At 38.7% G+C, this 17,932-nt stretch overlaps 1 protein-coding gene across 4 annotated transcripts in view; it reads left to right on the top strand.

Annotated features, from left to right (window-relative positions):
* Positions 1–17,932, top strand: part of FCHSD2 (FCH and double SH3 domains 2) — a 225,104-nt gene that overhangs the window by 148,887 nt on the left and 58,285 nt on the right. The gene's annotated exons all lie outside the window — the stretch shown is intronic.

Raw genomic sequence — 17,932 nt, forward strand, 5'->3', positions numbered from 1 at the left:
TTGAGCATGTATATCAGAATGAAAACCTTGTGCTTTGTTTAATAGCAAGGGACTATTTAAAGATATTTGTGCACCTTTCATTATTAAAAAAAAAAAAAATTCCTTTCACAGCCTGACAAACCTCACTAGGTTGCATGACTAACTAAAGCACTTTTTCCCTCTAGTCAGAGCCTCCATAGTGTGCTAAATATTATGGTATTGGCTTTTGGATGAATTGGGGGAAAGCGGGATAGTTTCAATAGACAGAATACTTGATATTCTTTGACATTGTGGTTTCATTTATGGGGATTTTCTGTGTATCAGTCACCTGTTACATGCCTTCCCTATTTACTCTGTACTTTCTTGCTTATTTTTGGTATGAGGAAGTAAAATTGTTTAGACTGGCTGTCTTGTGCTTGATTAAGTTTCTTGTGATGTTGCAGACTTAAATAAGAAACCAGTTGTACATAATTTTCCTTTAACGTCATATTTTTACTTCTCTTTTATCTCCAGTGTGTTTGGGTGCCATTGCTTTAGTTTGAAAAGGCAAAATTCCATACAGCGTAGGTAGGTCTCCTGCCTACCCCTCACTTCTCTGAAACTGGATCAACTACATTAACTAAAGATGCGAGGATGGACCACAAGGGAAGAGGCAGCTTCTGTGGCTGTCTGCACTAAACACGTTTTTCAAAAATTTCCCACCAATGCGAACACCAGTTTGCCTCCATCACCGTTAGCAACTTTGGGAGTCCTGAATATTCAGCACTGTGTCATCTAACCCTGTTCACAGCAGTTCTAACTGTCAGTGTTTAAAACAGTATCAGCAACTGCCATTTAATCTACTCTCGGACTCGAGACTTTGCTAGCAGCAGTGGAGCTGAACTGGTGTTAGCAATCGTAGAAGGGACCTGAAAGACCGTCTAGGGGCTTTATAGATTTTGGCTAAAGCCTTGAGTTACACACAGAAATTATTTGGCTGCCAGTGCAGTGTCAGACAGCAAAACCAGCTCCCATGCCTTCCTGAGTGCCAAGACCTGAGTATCCTCTACCGAGCTCTACCAAAATGTCCACCTTTCTCCATTTGACAAGGTAGTTACTTGGTTCAGTGCAAAAATCTGCAGTGCATTTAACGTTGTAAAATTTGGAGCAGTGAGATGTAAATTAAGGAGAATATCAAAATTAATGAGTTACACAAGATTGCTATATTGATTGGATTGGAGGGGGCAGTTGAAAAGTTGAAGTTAGCCAGTGTCAGTTAGTCTCCTCCTCAGCATGTTAATGTACCCTATTCCATTGCACACAGATACAGAGAAATGAGTGGCTGTGCAGCTGAACACCCCTTCCCCACTGTTCACTACATCTTTTTCCCGCTCCCATAATTTCTCCTTACTTGCTCTGTGAACTCTGTCATTGATGTCCCTCTGAGAAGACTGAGGGAATCTTCAATCTTAGCTTTTCCTCTTCAGACTGACAGGGCATCCATCCTTATTTTATCTGAAGATGATTGATTGGGAAACCCTTCAATTCTGATTGATCAGCTGGGTGACTCACTAATGATCAAGATAATCCCTGGTCTGTGGGGACAAGGCCCCCATTCACAGGCCCTGATGACCGAAGTTCTAGGGAACTAGAGTAATTGAAACTAAACCATATAAATAGTAATGCCTAGAGCAGCTGTCGCTAGATTAGTCTGGGTACTTAAGCATTTTAACTAGAGCTGTGCAGGGGGTGGAAATTCCATTTCACAAAGGATTTTGAAATTTCAAAATTTGGCTTCATTCCAAATTGGAACGAAAACTGAAAAATTTAAAAAATTCCAGAAAAAAAAAATTCCTAAAAATTTTTCATTTTGGATTGAACTAAATAGAAACATTTCATTTTGATTTTTGACTTTTTAAAGGTGGGTGAAATGTCTTTTATTGAGTCAACTTCTGTTGATGAAAGAGACAAGCTTTTGAGCTTACACAGAGTTCTTATTACCTCACTCACATTGTCTCTCTCATATCATGGGACTAACATGGTTACTACAATATTGCAAACAAATGTAAAATATAATAGAATACAAAATAAAATTTCAAAATGAAAAGGAGCTTTAAACTGAAAAACCAAATGTTTCCAGTAATGTTGTAATGGGCCATTTCAACATTGTTGGAACCTTTTTTCCATTTTTCTCCTCAACAAAATTTAGTGAAATCTATGCAGTTTTTGCAATTTTACAGTGTCGATGGAACTCCATTTGCCAATGGGAAATGGTCCAATCAAAGTTTTTCTGAACAGCTTTAATTATAATTAGGGCCATCAATTAATTGCAGGTAACTCAGTCGATTAACTCTAAAAACATTAATCATGATTTAAAAAATTTATCATGATTAATCGCACTGTTGAACAATAGAATACCAATTGAAATTTATTAAATATTTGGATGTTTTCTGCATTTTCAAATATATTGATTTCAATTACAAGACAGAATACAAAGCATAAAGTGCTCACTTTATATTCATTTTTTATTACAAATATTTGCACTGTAAAAAACAAAAGAAATAGTATTTTTCAATTCACCTAATACACGTAATGTAGTGCAATCTCTTTATCATGAAAGTTGAACTTACAAATGTAGAATTACGTTAAAAAAAACTGCATTAAAAAATAAAACTATGTAAAACTTTAGAGCCTACAAGCCCACTCAGTCCTACTTCAGCCAATTTCTCAGACGAATAAGTTTGGTTAAAATTTGCAGGAGATAATGCTGCCCACTTCTTGTTTACATTGTCACCTGAAAGTGAGAACAGGCGTTCGCATGGCACTTTTGTAGCCAGAGTTGCAAGGTATTTACGTGTCAGAGATGCTAAACATTCGAATACCCCTTCATGCTTCAGCCACCATTCCAGAGGACATGCTTCCATGCTGATGACGCTCGTTAAAAAAAATAATGGCGTAATTACATTTTTGACTGAACTCCTTGGGGGAGAATTGTATGTCTCCTGCTCTGTTTTACCTGCATTCTCCCATATATTTCATGTCAAAGCAATCTCGGATGATGACCCAGCACATGTTCGTTTTAAGAACACTTTTGCTGCAGATTTGACAGAATGCAAAGAAGGTACCAATGTGAGATTTCTAAAAATAGCTACAGCAGTCGACCTAAGGTTTAAGAATCAGAAGTGCTGTCCAAAATCTGACAGGGATGAGGTGTAGAGCATGCTTTCAGAAGACTTAAAAGAGCAGCACTCAGATACGGAAACTATAGAACCCAAACCACCAAAAAGGAAAATCAAGCTTCTGTTGCTGGCATCTGACTCAGATGATTAAAATGAACATGCATCGGTCCACTCTGCTTTGGATCATTATCGAGCAGAACCCGTCATCAGCATGGACACATGTCCTCTGGAATGGTGGTTGAAGATGAACAGACACATGAATCTTTAGCGCATCTGGCACGTAAATATCTTGCAACGCCTGCTACAACAGTGCCATGTGAACACCTGTTCTCACTTTCAGGTGACACTGTAAATAAGAAGGGAGCAGCATTATCTCCTGTAAACTGTAACCAAATCTGGTTGTCTGAACGATTGGCTGAAGTAGGAGTGAGTGGACTTCTAGGTTCTAAAGTTTTACATAGTTTTATTTTTCAATGCAGTTATTTTTTTGTATATAATTCTACATTTGTAAGTTCAACTTTCATGATAGAGATTGCACTACAGTACTTGTGTCAAGGTTCCTCCCCCACTCTGAACTCTAGGGTACAGATGTGGGGACCTGCATGAAAAACCTCCTAAGCTTATCTTTACCAGCTTAGGTCAAAACTTCCCCAAGGTACAAAATATTCCACCCGTTGTCCTTGGACTGGCCGCTACCACCACCAAACTAATACTGGTTACTGGGGAAGAGCTGTTTGGACGCGTCCTTCCCCCAAAAATACTTCCCAAAACCTTGCACCCCACTTCCTGGACAAGGTTTGGTAAAAAGCCTCACCATTTTGTAGGTGACTACAGACCCAGACCCTTGGATCTTAAGAACAATGAACAATCCTCCCAACACTTGCACCCCCCCTTTCCTGGGAAATGTTGGATAAAAAGCCTCACCAATTTGCATAGGTGACCACAGACCCAAACCCTTGGATCTGAGAACAATGAAAAAGCATTCCGTTTTCTTACAAGAAGACTTTTAATAAAAATAGAAGTAAATAGAAATAAAGAAATCCCCCCTATAAAATCAGGATGGTAGATATCTTACAGGGTAATTAGATTCAAAAACATAGAGAACCCCTCTGGGCAAAACCTTAAGTTACAAAAAAGATACACAGACAGAAATAGTTATTCTATTCAGCACAATTCTTTTCTCAGCCATTTAAAGAAATCATAATCTAACACATACCTAGCTAGATTACTTACTAAAAGTTCTAAGACTCCATTCCTGGTCTATCCCCGACAAAGACAGACTATAGACAGACACACAGACCCTTTGTTTCTCTCCCTCCTCCCAGCTTTTGAAAGTATCTTGTCTCCTCATTGGTCATTTTGGTCAGGTGCCAACGAAGTTACCTTTAGCTTCTTAACCCTTTACAGGTGAGAGGAGCTTTCCCCTGGCCAGGGAGGATTTCAAAGGGGTTTACCCTTCCCTTTATTTTTATGACAACTTGTATGAGGTAACTTAAAAAATACTATTTCTTTTGCTTTTTTACAATGCAAATATTTGTAATCAAAATAAATAGAAAGTGAGCTGTCTTGTAATTGAAATCAATGTATTTGAAAATGTAGAAAACACCCAAAAATATTTAAATAAATGGTATTCCATTATTGTTTAACAACACAATTAATCGCACGATTAATTGAGATTAATTTTTAATCACTTGACAGCCCTATTATTTATTTGTATTACGATAGCACCCACAAGCTTAGCCACTGTCCAGATAGATAGTGAGACACCGTACCTGTCTCAAGTTGCTCACAATCTAACAAGACTAATGAGAAATAAAAGAAGGAAGAGAGGTGAAATAACATGCAGTCCATTTCTAGTTTAAATATCCACCATCCCAAACTTGGCCATTACTTAAGCCATTGTAAGTTGACAGTTTTTTGTGGGTATCACGGTAGATTTGGGTCTTTAAAGAAAGGGTAGTGCTCATGTAGACTAATTCATAGAATCATCCTATATTCTGAAGAAATGTAATGACTGTTAGTCATTCTTATTTCATTTCATGTAAGCCTTGTCCTATGGTTCTCTGTGAAAGCACCTACAGGAAAATTAAATGGTATTTTTGTAGTTTTTTGGAGAGAGCTGCAGTCCCACAGTGCATATTACTTATATATTTCAAAATTTGCTAGTTTGTTCCATTAACAGCCTGGGTGTGCAAGTGGAGGGAAGTTACTTCACAAACAGCTTTTTGCAGCTGCTTTCAAAACTTAACATTTTATATTAATTTTGATATTTTAATAGTTGTTCTTTCTAGTAATTTAGCCTCTAGAATGCCTCTTGTGCTGTTAATGAATGTTCCATTCTGTATGATCTAAATTTAGATAATTTAGAAGACTTTTGTTAGTGTTACTTAAATAATGTGCCAGTCACTATGATCACTAGATGAGTTAATGACATGAGACATACTGTATGACTGAGTCTGTTGAAACTGCTCTGTTTTGGACTGGGCCGGAGTGGGTGATTATATTGTCCTTTCACCTCTGACTTTTAACCAAAGCCACAGTGCAGACATGTAAAAGCTTAGTCTCATCTTAGTGCCTAGTAGATATTTGTGTACATTACAAAATGCAGCCATGCACTCTGCACTTCTGTTCATTAGCTGGAATAACAGGACTGCAATGAATAAGCAGAGCTGTGCATGGAAGTTTACACAGCACCTTGTCTGCATGGCTACCAAGTTCTCAATTTTCATAATTCAAGCAAATGCACAAGAGTGACGTTGGGGGCGGGGAGGCAAAGGTGAATAGGTAGAATAGACTAAAGTTAAGCAGGGCATGAATCTTGAACTTGATACAATAAAGGATGGGAAACTATTGGGGAAGTTTCAGAGTAACAGCCGTGTTAGTCTGTATTCGCAAAAAGAAAAGGAGTACTTGTGGCACCTTAGAGACTAACCAATTTATTTGAGCATAAGCTTTCGTGAGCTACAGCTCACTTCATCAGATGCATACTGTGGAAACTGCAGAAGTGATGTGGTCAAAATGACTGACTAGGAGGATGTTCCTCACTGTAGTAGCTTATATGGAGAAAGCAATGCAAGAATTGAGGAAGTCAGGGAGGAGGTGGTTACAATAATCAAGACAGGAGACTGAATGAGAATTTTAGCTTTCGGGATTGATGGAAAGGACAGATCTTAAAAAAAAAAAATTGGAGGAAGAAGAGGCAGAATTTGAAATGTGTGCCTGTGAAACATGTTGAAAGAGCCCATTCTGAGTTGAAAATAGGAATTTACCAGCTTCTTTAAAATCACACTGAAATGCGTTAAGAGCAGTTACCAGAATGCTTTGCTCTGCCCACAGTTAGCCTGTGCTTCTTGGAGTGGAGCTGTAGCTAATACAAAGAAATATCCAACTGCAGGAAACACCTGGGTGTGCTCCACTTGGGAGGCAGGTGGGGCTGAATCTGAAAGTTTTAACTGGAAACATTCAACATTCCTGGATTAGAAGTCATGGAAACAGACATCCAAAAAAGATTATTCAGCTTTTCATTTTGCAACACTCATTTTTTTTTTGTTGAATTTTAAATCCATTGCTGAAAACAAGTGACAGAAAAAAGAAACTATATTGAAATATCCTTATTGTTTCCTTGGCATCTTGGCTTTGGATGTTATTTTGATATCTTTGATTTAACTGTTAATGGTTGACCAGCAATTAGAACTTGCGGCTATTCATTCACAATTAAATTTTCTGTGCAGAGAGCCTGTACAAAGTCTATGCACCACTACTTCAGTGTTACTTAAGTGGTACTGGTGGATTTCACACTAAAGGAATAATCAGAAATTATTGCCTTGTCCTTTTAAAATTTATTGATGAAATTCTAGTAATTTATACACTTTAATGGTAGTTAGTAGAATTTCTTTGTATGAGAACTGGGATGAAATTTGCTCATTCAGTGGTTGCTTAGCACACAAGCCATAGTGGGATTGATACCTATAATCTTCATATAGCTGTTTGGCTGACTCAGGGTGAAGGAGTGTAGACCAAATGTTCCACAAGCAGCAGGAGAATGTTTGGTATATAACAGGAATGAAATCTCGAGGTACTATAGTGGCTGACTAGTATTTATGACTGCAGGAGAAAACATTGTCCACATTTGGTACGAATGGCACAGCAATCAACTTACTAGAATTTATATGGTTTCAGAGTAGCAACCGTGTTAGTCTGTATTCGCAAAAAGAAAAGGAGTTCTTGTGGCACCTTAGAGACTAACAAATATATTTGAGCATGAGCTTTTGTGAGCTACAGCTGTTTGTTTATTTATTGTTTATTTATGCTCAAATAAATTTGTTAGTCTTTAAGGTGCCGCAAGTACTCCTTTTAGAATGTATATGACTCCAGAGACCTTGGTAGAGAATTTGAATAGGATTGTAGAATAATCTTTCTAGAGTTTCTGCCATTTCCAAGGACCAAGGAAATAAACTAATAGCTGAGGAGGTGGACAAAGATTGGGTTTCATGAATCATTTGTTGTCTGAAGAAAGGGGACTGTAAAGATTAATTGTGACTTCCATTTGGACAGCAGGGGAAAACATTTCCTAGGGGCTTGAAATTAGGAAGAAAGCTGGAGAGGCACAATAGGCGGGAGATAAGATCCAGAAAGGCAAATGGGCAATATTACGGTATGGACAAAGTAACAGTAAGAATACACTATGTAGAGCATCACACTGGATATAAACCATGGTTATAACTTAAGAAGTGCTAAAGTAAAAATGGCTTGTAGTGTACTGTTTTTTTCTTAATGGCTCGACATTTACACAATTTTAGTGAGACCAGAGTGAGAAGGATTAGAAATCTTATAAAAGCTCTTGAAATTTCTAGCCCAGTTTTAAAGACTCAAGAAAGATTTGGGGGGAAAGCAGAAGAGTGGTATCCCAAACCCCTGTGAGACAAGAAGCTTCAGAGGGGTCCCTGGATTCTTACACTATTTTGTACTTTCCCTTCATCAAAGTTATTGACTTCCTATTTGAGGATGGCTTGGCAGGTTCCCATCAGAGGTGGTCTAGTGTTTATTCCCCTGGTTGGGGTGGATGAATTTGTTAGGGTGTAGTCATTTGCTTTGCCACCCTGTCATTTGGGATTCTGCTATTCAAATCCCATTTAATCTGTACTGATGGAAATTGGTCCTTAAAAAGCAGAATTTCTTACCTTATATTAATTTCCATAAGATCCGCTAACGTAGATGCCTACCAGTCAGCCTTTGTTGCTCAAATGGCTGGCTGTTCAAATTTGAGAGTTAACGCATGACATAAGGTATAGCTTCCTCTTTGGAAGTCACTGAGCAGTTCAAGATCTGTGGGGAAAGAAGGCTGTAGAGTCCAGAGTCTGAAGGAAGACATGTAAAAAAGGGAAAGAGGAGGATCCGGGGAACTACAGGCCAGTCATCCTCACCTCAGTCCCTGGAAAAATCATGGAGCAGGTCCTCAAGGAATTAATTCTGAAGCACGTCTAGGAGAGGAAAGTGATCAGGAACAGTCAGCATGGATTCGGGGAACTACAGGCCAGTCATCCTCACCTCAGTCCCTGGAAAAATCATGGAGCAGGTCCTCAAGGAATTAATTCTGAAGCACGTCTAGGAGAGGAAAGTGATCAGGAACAGTCAGCATGGATTCACCAAGGGCAAGTCGTGCCTGACTAATCTAATTGCCTTCTATGATGAGATAACTGACTGTGGATGAGAGGAAAGCAGTGGACGTGTTGTTCCTTGACTTCAGCAAAGCTTTTGACATGGTGTCCCACAGTATTCTTGCCAGCAAGTTAAAGAAGTATGGGCTGGATGAATGGACTATAAGGTGGATAGAAATCCAGCTAGATTGTCAGGCTCAATGGGTAGTGATCAATGGCCCCATGTCTAGTTGACAGCTGGTAGCAAGCGGAGTGCCCCAAGGGTCAGTCCTGGGGTTGGTTTTGTTCAGTATCTTCATTAATGATATGGAGGATGGTGTGGATTGCACCCTCAGCAAGTTTGCAGTTGACACTAAACTGGGAGGAGTGGTAGATACACTCAAAGGTAGGGATAGGATACAGAGGGCCCTAGACAAATGAGAGGATTGGCCCAAAAGAAATCTGATGAGGTTCAACAAGGACAAGTGTAGAGTCCTGCACTTTGGACAGAAGAATCCCATGCACCGCTACAGACTAGGGACCGAGCGGCTAGGCAGTAGTTCTGCAGAAAAGGACTTAGGGGTTACAGTGGACGAGAAGCTGGATATGAGTCAACAGTGTGCCTTTGTTGCCAAGAAGGCTAACGGCATTTTGGGTTGTATAAGTAGGAGCATTGCCAGCAGATCGAGGGATGTGATCATTTCCCTCTATTCGACATTGGTGAGGCCTCATCTGGAGTACTGTGTCCAGTTTTGGGCCCCACACCACAATAAGGATGTGGAAAAACTGGAAAGAGCCCAGCGAAGGGCAACAAAAAGGATTAGGGGTCTGGAGCACGTGATTTATGAGGAGAGGCTGAGGGAACTGGGATTGTTTAGGCTGCAGAAGAGAAGAATGACAGGGGATTTGATAGCTGCTTTCAACTACCTGAAAGGGGGTTCCAAAAAGGATGGATGTAGACTGTTCTCAGTGGTAGCAGATGACAGAACGAGAAGTGATGGTCTCAAGTTGCAGTGGGGGAGGTTTAGGTTGGATATTAGGAAAAACTTTTTCACTAGGAGTGTGGTGAAGCACTGGAATGGGTTACCTAGGGAGCTGGGGGAATCTCCTTCCTTAGAGGTTTTTAAGGTCAGGCTTGACAAAGCCCTGGCTGGGATGATTTAGTTGGGGATTGGTCCTGCTTTGGGCAGGGGGTTGGACTTGATGGCCTCCTGAGATCTCTTACAACCCTGATACTCTGATTGTTATTGTGGTCTCTTATGAGGGGAGCTGAATGCAACTGGTCTCCACCACTGGAACTGATCCACAGAAAGGAATCATCAGCTTTTAGTATTTACAAATTGCTGAGATAATTGTTTGGAAAGCTGGCTGAAAAGAGCCTTCTGGCAGGAAAATATTCTGCGGTATGATTTATCCACTTGCCTACCAGTCTTCATACAGAAGAAATGCACATCTGTTCAAATTGTCATCGCTGCTAGACAAATTTTATGGGTAGGGGGAATCCCATTTTCAGGAAGGAAAACAAGTATTCCTTCTCAGATTCTGTAGATGTAGAATGTCCAATTACTACACCTCAGTGGAACAGAAGGTAGTCAGATTGACTGAGAACATTGCACAGTGTTTTACATAATTATTTAAACTCAGAATTAATTGCTAAACTGTCCATAAAGTAGTGTTGGTTTCCAAACTGAAATTAATACATTTTAAAATTCTGAACAAATTTTACTTAGCTCCATGATTTTAAGAGTCTGCAGTTTACGGATTCTAATCTAGCTGTGCTCAAATGGTACAGGAACACACCTGCCCAGGTTCTGGTAAATTCCACAGCTAAAAAAAATTGGGAGAAAATACTGTTGCAGTTAAATGTGTTTGAAAGATAAAATCATGAGGTGAGGATACTAGTCTGAATACTGGGATCCATGGACATTCAGATTTATTCTTAAGAAAATTATCTTCAGAGTATATGGGGAATCACTTTTAAATGAGATTTAGAGCTGGTCAGAAAACAATATGAGATTTTCAAAAAGTCTTTTTAATCTAAATTCAAAATGTTGATGAAAAGTTTTGTCAGTATTTGAATTTCTCTACTAACAACATTTGACTTAGTGTGCAGACATCCCACTCCTCACCCAGCTCATTTCTACTTCTGATTTCCCTATCCACCTGACTTTTCCCTTTACTTTCTCTCATGTCCTCCATTAAGAGAGGGATTGTAGTTATGTCAAACCTATATCTTTAGGATTAAGCATAATGTGTAACAAATTAATCAGTATGTGCTTTTGGAATAACTAAATTTTGAATGTTAATCAGGTTATGATTTTAGAAAAAATATCAGTGGAACCTCATCCCTTATTCTCCTTCCTAAAACAGTGGAGCTGGGTATTCAATAGATAACAAGAAGATGACCCTGGTGCACCTTTTGTGTATGTTTGTGTGGGTGTCCATGTGTATTAAAAATTTTGTGGTCTTTGAAATGAGTATTCCATGTATCAGGTTCCTTACTCTCTGGAGAGGTAGAGCAATCATGTGTTTAGCAATCTAAAAAAAAAATAGACCTGAGAAATAAAAGTTAATACAGTGAATGTGGGTATGTGTTTGTTAGCAAAGAGGTACTGCTACAGGCACCCAAAAAGTTGTAACAGATTCCCAACGGATAAGACATTACAGCGGGAGTCAGGATACCTGGGTTCTAATCCCAGCTCTCTCTCACTGACTGACCACCTCTGTGGCCTTTGAAAAGTCACATCACTTCTCTGTGCATATGTTTCTCTTCCCATGATTTCTGTCTTGTCTGTGTAGATTGTAAACATTTTGGGGCAGGGACTGTCACGTGCTGCATGTTTATATGTTTCCTAGCACAATGGTGCCCCAGTCTCTTTCGAGGCCTCCAGGCACTACTATAATACAAATAATTTCTATGCTGTCCAGTATTTAAACATTATTCCCTCATAACCAGTATAGCTTTATAGATTTAAGTTGATCCAGCCTTATCAGATAGGCATGTGGATAACATCCTCTCCTTTTCTCCAGTCAAATTGGCTAACTCAAGATATAAATAACAGTGAGCTCACTTGAATGTAGTTTAACTCATGAAATGTGGTCATCAGAGCAAAATATATTTAGAAGTTTCTAACCATAAGTATTTTTTTTATTCTTGCTAAACATTAATTTGTTCACATCAACTAAGAATTCTATTAAATTAACTGGTTGATCCACCCATCTACCCACCGCTCCTATTTTTCCCTGCCCCACAGTTATCAATGAAAACATGCTGAAGTGTGTTTGCTATATATCAAGAAACTCGTACTGCCACACATCACCACAGTATCTTAAGTTCACAGATGGTAAGAGCATGACAAAAGGCGAAAAGTTGTGGGGGGGCAAATTTTACTAATCAAGTTTATGGAAACTTGATAAGGCAAACCCATTTTGAAGTGACCTCATGAAGGCAAACTGCTTTCATGAAGGTTCCTTTATAGCAATCTCTGAACTCCATATATCTAAAAGGGGACAAACCTTTCCCAATTTTTTTGACCACAAAGACCGAGTGGTACATTGTAAAATGTCTTTCTGTCCACTCTCCCAATGGTGCTCGGAGGGATTGCATATGTACCTCATTAGCATTACTCCCCCATTAATAAAAAAAGAATAAGTTATCATTGACATGCCGAAGTCTCAAGTGATATTTGGGAAATAGAGTTTAATCTTTAATGCTGCAGTGCAGCTGCTATACCTTGGCATGCAGCTATATTGTTTTTTCCTCATTATTCAGCTACTACAGTGATTGCAGTACCATGGGGCTCAAACGATTTTCCTTTAACGGGCGTATTGATCATTTGTGTGAACTGCAGAAGTAGCTAAAAATAGTGTTAAATTGATTTTTTCCCCCATAGTACTCCTCAATTTTAGTAAAACTAGCATAGTTTTATAACAGATTTTTTTAAAAAGCTGAGTTGTGCACATTAACTATACCCACTTAATTCTGTTAACTATCTGTTATTTAGCATGAATTTATTATTTTGAAAAGGCCCTGTGCGATTTGAATCAGATTGGTAACTGTCAAATCTGTGGGACACTTTGAAACATAGTTATATATGGTTAGTATGTTTATATATCGTTAGTATGCTTAAATCTTAAAAAGATACTATGTACAATTTAGAAGAAACCCCACTGACGGGAATTTAAATAATTTGTATTTTTTTAAAAAAATATTGCAACTTAAATCCTTTATACCCAAACTAGACAGATTAAGGGAGCATGTTTACAAATCCTCTAAGAGTAAATAAAATAGATTGTAAACCTACAGTGACCAGTATTTGGGTTCCTTCTGTTAACAAATGAAATATGTATAGGGGTAAAGAAAAGAAAACAGGAAAATAAAAAAACATATAATTGATAAGTATGACGTATCGTTGGGGGGGGGGCTTTTCATAAACTATTGAGTGAAATTCAAGGTTTTGGTCCTTATCTTCAAGGCACCAATGTCTTGGGCCCAGGATATCTAAAAGACCACCTGAAGCTCCTGAATGAAAATTATGGTTGACAGCTCCACTCTTCTAACATAATGGTCCTCTACAATAAAGGAGAAAGTTCATCTATGTGGGAAATGGCTTTCTTGGGGCTGGTGTGAGACTGTAGAATGAGCTCTCATAGGAACTGCGGACTTATCAGTCATGGGGGAGAGAAGATGGGGAGGGACAGTTTTGTCTCAGGCCCCCTGTTTCAGAGGGCTCCCAAACCTAGTGGCAGTGTGACCCTGGTGGACGGGTCATAGTGCCATTTGGGTTTTGCCCAGCTATCCTTTGTCATGATGAGGAATGGCCAGGCCAGGCCAAATTTGAGTGAGGTAGGTGTGCCAGGTCGCAATACTCAGGTGAGGAGTTGGAGCCAGCTCCGCGGCACAGGAGCCATCACTGTGGGATGACTGTAGGGTGCACTCACTCTCCAAATCCCCCACCATTCCCCTGTGGCCTCCCTTCTGTTATTGCACCTGTTTTTTGGTGTGGGTTGGGGTTTTTTTGATGGGCTGGGGGGCCTCCGTTTCAGATTTTTTCCCAGGCCCCACAAAATCTTTGTGGCTCTGATTATCATGGACATAACCACCTTCCACTCTCAGTGCAAGACGCACTTCTTTAACCTGCCTTCTCTAGTATAAACATATGGCAGCATGTACATAAAAAAACCCAACAACAAAAAATTTACCAAAACAGAGCACTCACTGCATGCACAATTTGCATTCAGCAGAGAGAATGAGAGAACAAACTACAAATGACAAATGTTAGCCACATCACTTAATGCACTACCAGAAGGCAGCTCAGATACTATAGTGATGGGCATGGTATAAGAATCAGTTAAGTGCTGTTCGAAAGAGGACAGTGATCAATTGTTCTTCATGTCCACTGAAGGTAGGACAAGAAGTAGTCAGCTTAGTGTGAAGCAGGGGAGATTTATTAGGAAAAAACTTTCTAACTATAAGGATAGTTAAGCACTGGAATAGGCTTCATGGGAAGTTGTGGAATCCATGTTCTTGAAGCTTTTTAAGAGAAGGTTAGACAAACACCTGTCAAGGTGGTCTAGATATACTTAATCCTCCCTCAGCACGCGAGGATGGACTAGATGACCTTTTGATGTTCTTTCTAGCCCTACACTTCTGTGATTTATATACCAGAATAATTTATTTTTTAAAAGTCTGAAAACTGACAAAAGTCCTGGTCCATCAGGTTTATTCCAAAATTATGAAGGAAGTGGTAAAATAGACCCGAGAACTGCCAGTACACAGTGTCCTCTTCGGAAACAACAGGTGTACTGATGTACTCTAAAGAAGCTAAGATGACCCATATATTCAAGAGAGGCTCTTAAGAAACTGAACCTAGAAGGCCTGAGTCTCCACTCTTATACCAGTGTAACTCCATTAACTTTAATTGAATTATTCCTTATTTATACCTAAGTTAATATTTTATATAAGGATAGTCATAAATAGAAATTTATGACTACTCTGAGGCTCTGAAAAAGTTCAGATAAGACAAATAATGTTCATTTGACTTTAGGAAAACCTTAAATACCATAGTAAACTGAAGCCATCGGGAAGTTACCTTTAGAGTGGATAAATGTTGGTTTTGTTATTGAGGGAGAAGAGAGCTGTTGTGAGGGAAAGTGGTTTAGGATGGAGGAAAATGAATGGATTGCAATGAGAATCAAAGAATAATTGTGTTAACTTTATTGCCATACTTCCAATTTTTGCAGAGCCAAATTCTATTGTTACATGCCTTCCTTTGTATAAAAAAATGAAGAATTACTTGTACAGACTAGAAGTTCATGGTAGTGAGTGGATTCTACAGTTCAGTTTACAGAAATGCACAATTAATAAGACTAGAAAACATACATTAAAATGGAATAAGTCCAATGAATAGCATAAACATTAAAAGGTAAAGGAGTATCAGGGAAAGGAGGATAAAACACATGACTTTCTGTATTATTTTATATAAAGCTGAACACTTTGGGAATACTGCATTACTGGTCATGTTATGAGAAGAAATGGCTCTTTGTCTATATAAAGAAAAGTTAGTCCATGGAATAAACAACTAAAGCAGTTTTTGAAAGAGTTGGGCCAATATTTGGAGAAAAGAAAATTGTGGAATGCAACTGTTAACTAAAAAGGATGGGTTTTCCTGACCTTCCTTCCTTTCTTTCTTGTTGTCTTTGGCTAACGTTCTCATGTAGTGCTAATCAGTATACTGCTAATGTCAGCCAACCCCATTGAGTTGTGTTGAATTCATTACTGGTGAGTGAGTTAGGGGATTTTTTTAATGACGACTTGATCATCCTTATTTTTCTTAATCGTTAGGTGATAAAATTTTGACAAATTCTCAATATCAGATACAGTACAAACTAGCCACCAGCACCAAGAACCGTTAACAAACTGTGACCCATTAGCATTCCTAGGATAAATATAAAAAATACAAAACAGGATTTGCCTTTTTTATATTAGACTTCTCACAAAAGGAGCTGAAGTGTGGTGCTAAAATTAACTGGTGCCTTAATCAATGTGCATATTAATCTGAGCAGTTCTAGCTCTTACTATATGTATAATTAATTCTCATCATCTTACGTTTTGCTGATCACAGACTTCTGTGCTTCTTGCAATACAGTTTAACCTTGCAAAAAGAAAAGGAGTACTTGTGGCATCTTAGAGACTAACCAATTTATTTGAGCTTAAGGTTTCGTGAGTTACAGCTCACTTCATCGGATGCATAAAGTGGAAAATACAGTGAGGAGATTTATATACACACAGACTATGCAAAAATGGATGTTCACTCTCCTTACAATGTGTACGGTAATCACTTAAGATGAGCTATTACCAGCAGGAGAGTGGGGTGGGAGGAGAGAAAACCTTTTGAAGTGATAACCAAGGTTGGCCATTTCCAGCACATTTCCAGGAGTTAACAAGAACCTCTGAGGAACAGTGCGGGGGCGGAGGAATAAACAAGGGGAAATAGTTTTACTTTGTATAATGACTCAACCACTCCCAGTTTCTATTCAAGCCTAAGTTAATTGTATCAAATTTGCAAATTAATTCCAATTCAGCAGTCTCTCGTTGGAGTCTGTTTTCGAAGTTTTTTTGTTGAAGAATAGTCACTTTTAGATCAGAAATGGAGTGATCAGAGAGATTGAAGTATTCTCCGACTGGTTTATGAGTGTTATAATCCTTGACATCTGATTTGTGTCCATTTATTCTTTTACGTAGAGACTGTCCAGTTTGACCAATGTACATGGCAGAGTCATTATACAAAGTAAAACTATTTCCCCTTGTTTATTCCTCCCCCCCTCCCCCACTGTTCCTCAGATGTTCCTCCTGGAAATGTGCTGGAAATGGCCCACCTTGATTATCACTTCAAAAGGTTTTCTCTCCCCCCACCCCACTCTCCTGCTGGTAATAGCTCATCTTAAGTGATCACTCTCCTTACAATGTGTATTTTTTCATGGTCTGTGTGTATATAAATCTCCTCACTGTATTTTCCACTTTATGCATCCGATGAAGTGAGCTGTAGCTTACGAAAGCTTATGCTCAAATAAATTGGTTAGTCTCTAAGGTGCCACAAGTACTCCTTTTCTTTTTGCGAATACAGACTAACACGGCTGCTACTCTGAAACCAGTTTACCCTTGGTTATCTGAAACTCCCAGATATCTAAAACTGGGTCACAATTCCCAAAGACATTATGTTGAAAATTCCTTTGATTATTGAAAACTACAACATCCGCCAGAATATTTGCATGATCAAAATTATGTCATATATTTAATGGGGTAAAGGTTTATTTTGTTTTGAGCCAAACACTGAGAAACTTTTGTCCCGCTTGTGCACTGTGCAGTTTAAAGGGGCTTGACCTTTTTAAAACTGTTAGGAAAGTAAAGGTTTAGGATAGTTTTAACTTGAGAAATTTAGACAGAAAATGATGAAAATAATATTTGTAAGTTTGTGGCACAACATAGGAGGTGAGTTGTTATTTATCAAGTGCCAACAGTGTGCTTGTACTCAAAGAAACATAAAGAAAAACAGCATGGCCCAGTGAATAGTGCATGCGACTGAGTCAAGAAACCTGGGTTCTGTTCTTGTCGTTTTCATTAACCTGCTGTGTGACATTTAGCAAGCCACTTCTCCCTCTGTGCCTGTTTCTCCTTCCACTTTTTCTTGTTTTATCTGTTTTTCCTGTAAACTTGTCGGGGCAGGACTTTCTCCAACTAAGTCTTTGTACAGTGCGTAGCAATGTAGGGCCTAATCTCATATGGGGTATTTAGGTGCTACACTAATAAAAATAATTAATAAAAAAAGGCACAGTCCTTGTATTCCGATGAATTACAATTTAGTTCGGATACAAACAGCGGATCATACACATATACATATGGTGTGCTGATCTGAGCGGGAGGGTGGTGTAAGAACCTAGCTTTGGTAATTTTTGATACACTGTACCTAAAGAAGAAAGACTTGGGCATCTGTTATATGAAAGTACCTTTATAGTTTCTTTATTATTAAACAGGAAAACCTGCTATACCAGCATAATGTAATACCACTGAGGTAATAGATAACGTACAAACACAATTCATTTTGTTTAGTTCATTTAAAACTTTTCCTTAAACTACATTCCAAAAATGAATGGATAAGG

Source organism: Lepidochelys kempii, chromosome 1, assembly GCF_965140285.1.
Source record: "Lepidochelys kempii isolate rLepKem1 chromosome 1, rLepKem1.hap1, whole genome shotgun sequence".
NCBI classification, from domain to species: domain Eukaryota; kingdom Metazoa; phylum Chordata; order Testudines; family Cheloniidae; genus Lepidochelys; species Lepidochelys kempii.